This window comes from Lemur catta, chromosome 1 (assembly GCF_020740605.2).
Source record: "Lemur catta isolate mLemCat1 chromosome 1, mLemCat1.pri, whole genome shotgun sequence".
Classification (NCBI taxonomy): domain Eukaryota; kingdom Metazoa; phylum Chordata; class Mammalia; order Primates; family Lemuridae; genus Lemur; species Lemur catta.
The window spans coordinates 133,857,719-133,863,820 of NC_059128.1; the positions used below are offsets into that span (position 1 = coordinate 133,857,719).

At 34.9% G+C, this 6,102-nt stretch overlaps 1 long non-coding RNA gene across 3 annotated transcripts in view; it reads right to left on the reverse strand.

Annotated features, from left to right (window-relative positions):
- LOC123626039 overlaps window positions 1-6,040 on the reverse strand; it is a 28,697-nt gene extending 22,657 nt beyond the window's left edge. For 2 of the 3 annotated variants that reach the window (XR_006730722.1, XR_006730721.1), the window contains exon 1: window positions 5,706-5,928. This is a non-coding gene — a long non-coding RNA (uncharacterized LOC123626039). Of the gene's footprint in view, window positions 1-5,705; window positions 5,929-5,955 lie in introns of those variants that run through there. The other variant, XR_006730723.1, reaches the window with a different exon arrangement.
- Window positions 6,041-6,102: the final 62 nt, after the last annotated feature.

The window sequence follows — 6,102 nt, forward strand, 5'->3', positions numbered from 1 at the left end:
AAATGTGTTAAAAAAAACAAAACAAAACAGCATATCATGACCAAGTAGGGTTGATCTCAAAATTTCAGTGATGGGATAGCATTAGTAGAAAATCTATTCATATAATACACTTTTACACTGACATGGTAAAAGAAAAATCATATCATCTCATTGGAGCAGGAAAGTCAAAAAATAAAATTCAATACTAATTCACGACAAAAACTCTTCATGGACTAGGAATAGAAGAGAACTACTATAGCCTAACAAAGATTAACTACAAAAATCTACAACAAACATCCATGCTACATATTGGGGCAATGTTGGAAGAATTTTCCCTGGAGTACGGAACAAAATAAGACTGCCTGCTATCACTCCTTCTATTCCACGTTGACTGGAGATCCAAGCTAGCACATTAAGAAATTAAAGGTATAGGACAGGAAAGGAAGATTGATGATGTGATAAGATTGTTTTCATGGAAAATTTAGGAAATTCTTCAAGACACACCGTTGAATATAGGAAGAGAGTTGGCAAGATTACTGGATAAAATACAGTTATGCACTGTATAATGATGTTTCTGTCAACTATGGGCCACATATTCCACTGTGGTCCCATAAGATGATAAAACTGCATTTTTACTGTACCTTTTCTATGTTTAGATACACAGATAGGTACCATTGTGTTACAACTGCCTACAGTATTTAGTACAGTAACATGCTGTATGGGTTTGTAGTCTAAGAGCAATAGGCTATATCATATAGCCTAGGACTGCAGTAGGCTATACCATTTAGATTTGTGTAGGTACACTCTATGACGTTCACAGAGCGACAAAATCATCCAACAACACATTTCTCAGAATGCATCCCATCATTAAGCAAAACATGACTGTATGAATATGCTAAAATTGCATTCAAATACATAAATAACAAACAATTTGAAATTAGAACGTGGAATTAAATGCACACACAACAGCAACAAAAGTTACATGGTTTCTACAAATAAAACTAACAAAAGATGTGCAAGCCCTTTACGGGCAATAGCATAAAACTGGAGAAAAATATAAAAGAAAACCTAAGTAAATGGAGAGCTGTGGTACTTCATTATTTTTTAATTCATTATTTTGATAACAAATATTATAAAAAGTAGCAATCGTCTGCCCCTTAATCTATAAATTCAATGCAATTCCAATCAACATTCCAATAGAGTTCTTTTTTTTGCTACTAGATTTCATATGGGAAGGTGATTCTATATTTCATTTGGATGAATGAAGAGCCAGGAATAGGCAATAAATTTTTGAAGAAGGGAGATTTATATTTGCCAAATACTAAGGCTTAATATAAAATTACAGTATTGATCCAGCTACCTCACTTCTGGGTATGTATCCAAAGGAATTGGAATTGGTCTGTTGAAGAGATATCTGCATTCCCATGTTCATTTCAGCATAATTTACAATAGCCAAGTGCAGTGGCATCATCATAGCTCACTGTAACCTCAAACTCCTGGGCTCCAGTAATCCTCCTGCCTCAGCCTCTCATGTAGCTGGTACTACAGGCGTGCACCACTATGCCCAACTAATTTTTTCTGTTTTTAGTAGAGATGGGGTCTTGCCCTTGGTCAGGCTGGTCTTGAATTCCTGACCTCAAGCGATCCTCCCACCTCAGCCTTCCAGAGTGCAAAGATTACAGGCGTGAGCCACCATGCCCGGCCTCTCTTGATGTTATTCCATGTAGATCATTCCATAAATCCAGATAGTCTTCATATTTGACATTTTAATGGCTATGGAATGTTTTATTGCATTACTACATCAGCATTTACTTAGCTATTTCATGACTGTTAATGATTTTGGATTCATCTGCTATTATGAAAAGTATAGCTGTAAACTTCTTTGCAAAACTAGGGTTTTCCTCCCTATTGCGTTCTTTCCTTGGGATTTGCTCTCCAAAGGAGATTTGCCAAATCTAGGAATATAATAAGTTTTGTGGTCTTTGGTACACGTTGTTGAATTTCTTTCCAGAAAAATTATGCCACTATTTGTACAGGCAATGTATGGGCATACCTGAGTCCCCAAAGCTCTGTTAGCTTTGGTTTCTAAAAGATCTATTATTAATAATTCAATATGTAGATGGTAATATATTGGGCTATTTTAATTTTTAATTCTTTAATTATTATGGAAGCTAAACATTTTCCCAAGTGTTTGTTTGCTATTTGTATTTTCCCTTGTGCAAACCATCTGTTCATATTCCTTAACCATCTGTCCAGTCAGACCCGAATGTTGCCCACATAGATATTAATTTCCCTAATATACCTAATACTAAATGTTTATATGTTATGTTTATTACAATGCTGTCATGTTGTTATGCTTTTTATTTTTCCAATTTGGGACCAATCCTTTTTTATTCTTCATTTTGTGATGTGTATATACCTACTTCAACTTCACGCACCTGAACTTGTCAATGTTCTCATTGGTTCACTGGTAACTCCTCTGATTGTTTGCATTTTCAGAAAATCCCTTTTGTTACAAAATGAATTTGTGCAACATTTTTGTTTCATGTGTGTGTGTGTGTGTGTGTGTGTGTGTGTGTGTGTGTGTGTGTGTTGTAGTGAAGTTTAGTGTAGGGAAGTTTAAACTCTCCCTCTGAAGGTTTGATAATTGAGTCACTCTGACAAAATAACCTGACGATGGATTAGCAGAAGAAAAGGCATACCAATTTATTAATGCACATATGGTCACAGTAGTTCTGCAAATATGAAACTCAAAGAAAGGCCAGATGGTTGAAGCTTATAGATCCTCTTCATAGGGGAGAGGGAGATGGGGGAAACAGAGGCAAATTTGAGGGATTGTAAATGATTTTTAGGGAAATTGAATAATCTCAAAGCACAGACAATAGTTTATAAATAATTCTCTTTGGAAACTGAATGGGACCAATATGAGACTGATTTGTCCAAAATCCTGTACCTGGTTAGGAAAATAGCTAAAAGTAGAAACTAGAGCATATCACATGCTATACTTTTTCTATCAAACCATTTATTCAAGTCTTCATTCACTGCCTTTAAGGCTTTAAAACTATATTTTATAGATATTAGTTAGATATATCACAGCTAGCTAGTTTCTGGGAATTTTCTGGGTTGTGGTAGACTAATTTCTCAGCAGAAAGAAAAGGCCAGCCCTGAATCAGCTTCTCTCTAACTAGTTTTCCTGGCAGCTCTCAGGGAGGTCTGATTCTGTCATTGCCCAGAATTGTGTCATGTGACCACCACTAGCTACCCGGGAGCTGGTGGGTGTTACATTTTAGCCAGGCAAGAGTCTTCATAGCAGGTTTAAAGGAGAATGGAGGTAGGGAGGGAGGGACTTCCTCTGTGTTTGGGAATGTCTTTCTGGGGTGAAGGGTTGTGCAGAAATGCAGGGATGGATCTGTTATTAGCTCTGCCTACCAGTCACTCTTTCCTTCATTAGATCTTCATAACAACAACTGACATTTATTAAAACCAACTATGTGCCAGAGAGTTTGCTAGTTTTTTAATATACATTGTCTCTAATCCTTGCAATAACCCCATTTTGGGAAGAAACTGAAGCTAAGACAGACTGAATAGTTGACCAAGGTTATGCATCTTTTAAATTTAAGGTATTCTGACTTGGGTTTGTCTTAGACCAGACTCCATATTTTCTTCACAATGTCATAATGTTAAATTCATTTCTTTACTTAGGATATGGAGTGAGGATGGTTGGGCTAAACTCTGCTACTTCTTGATATTTTCTAAATTCTCAACTTTAGAGAGACTTTACAAACTCTTCAACTAACTAGCAGTGAGATCATGGACAAGGTACTTAACCTTCTGAATTTGAATCCATTTCCTTATTACTCAGTTACAAAACCAGACTGATATTACAAGAACACTACAGACCAACATCCTTCATGGAAATACATGCAAAAATTCTAAAAATTTTAAACTGTGAAATTTAATAATATATAAAACAAATAATAAAACAGAGAAAGTAGGTTTTATTGCAAAAATACTAAGTTGATTTAACATTAGAAAATCAAAAAATTGAAAAAAGAAAATAGAAAAATAGCTGCAGAAAAGCATTTGACAAAAATCCAACATCCCTTCCTGATTAAAAAAACTCTCAGCAGACTACAAATTGATGGGAAGTTCCTCAATCTGATAGAATATCTATGAAAAACTTATAGCTAATATCATACATAATGGTAACAGACTGAATAGTTTTCCTCTAAAATTAAGAACAAGACAAAGATATTCACTCCCACCACATCTGTTATAGATTGTATAGCTTGTAGCTAGTACAATAAGGCAAGAAAAAGAAATCAAAGACATCTGTATTGAAAAGAAAAAGTAAAATTCTTTCTTCACAGATGACATGACTGTCTATGTAGAAAATCTGATAAAATCCATAAAAATGTAAAAATGTTACTAGTACTAATACATGAGTTTAGCAAGATCGCAGAATCCAAGAACAATATACAAAATCTACATACTAGCAATAAACAATCAGAAATTGAAATTAATAAAACAGTACCACAGCATCAAAAATATGAAATGCTTTAGGATAAAGATGTGCATATCTGTCAAATGATGCGTAAGACTTATATACTGAAAACTACAAAACACTACTGATAGATGTTAAAGACGACCTAAATAAATTGAGAGGCATATCTTACTCATGGGTCAGAAGATCTGATATTGTTATGATATCAATTGCCCCAAATTTATGGATAGAGTCAATATAATTCCAACCAAAATTTAAGTAAGCTTCTTTGTAGAAATTGAGAAGCTGAATCTAAGATTTATGTTGAAAAACAAAAAACCTAAAATAAACAAAACAACTTGAAAAAGAACAGAAGTACAGCATTAATGCCAGCTGATTCCAAGTCCAGTGATCAGGACATTATAGTATTGATGTAAAAAATAGACAAATCGATTAATGGGGCAGAATAGAAAGTCCTGAAATAGACTCAACATGTTGATGAAAAACTGATTTTTGACACAGATTCAAAGGCAGTTCAGTGGAGAAAACGGTAGTCTTTTCAACAAATGGTGCTGAATCAATTGTATATTGATACAAAAAAAAAAAAGAAAAGCAAAAACAAACAAAAAACTTTGCCACGTACAAAAATTAACTCAAAATGGATAACAGACCTAAATGTAAAACCTAAAACTATAAAACTTTTAGAATAAAACATAGGAGAAAATCTTTGTGATTTTGAGTTAGGCAAAGATTTCTTTTTGATACCAAAAAGTACAATCTACAACAAAAAAATTGATAAATTGGACTTGATCAAAATTAAAAAGTTCTGCTCTTCCTAAGACACTATTAGGAGACAGAAAAGACAAACCACAGACTGGAGAAAAAAAATCCTTGTAAAATATATATTTGAGAAAAGATAGATGTCCAGAATATATACAGAATGTTCAAAATAAAAAATAACAAACCCAGTAATAAATGGGCAAAAGATTTGAAAAGGCACTTTGCCAAAGAGAAGAAAATATATCCACTGCAGATAACACATGAAAAGATGCTCAACATCATTAACCATTAGAGAATGCAAAATAAAACCACAATGAGATACCATTACACACTTGCAGAGTGGTTACAATTTAAAAATCTGGACATGAAGAGTAACTGGAAATCTCCTACACCGCTAGTGGGAAGGTAACGTGAAACTACCACTTTAGAAAAGTTTGGTAGTTTCTTAAAAAGTCACACCTACCTTATAATCAAGCCATTCCATTTCGATATTTACCCAAGAGAAAACAGGTACAGGGATGTTCCTAGCAGCTTTAGTCCTAATAAGGAAAGACTGGGAGCGGCCTAAATCAACTGGCGACTACATACATGGTGATATATTCATAGATGGAATACTACTGAGCACTCACGAGGAATGAACAACCGTGACATGCAAAAACACGCAGACGTGTCAAAATAATTATAAGTGAAAGAAGCCACACTAAAGCAAGTACCTATTGTATGATTCCATCGATGTACAACTCTAGAAAACGCAAACTAAAACAGATCTGTGTTCGGGCTGGGACAAGGGGAGTGCGGCTCGGCCGGGGAGGTAGGGTGAGGCTGGGGTAGGACGGGGCGGGGCTGGGGTGGGCTGGGGC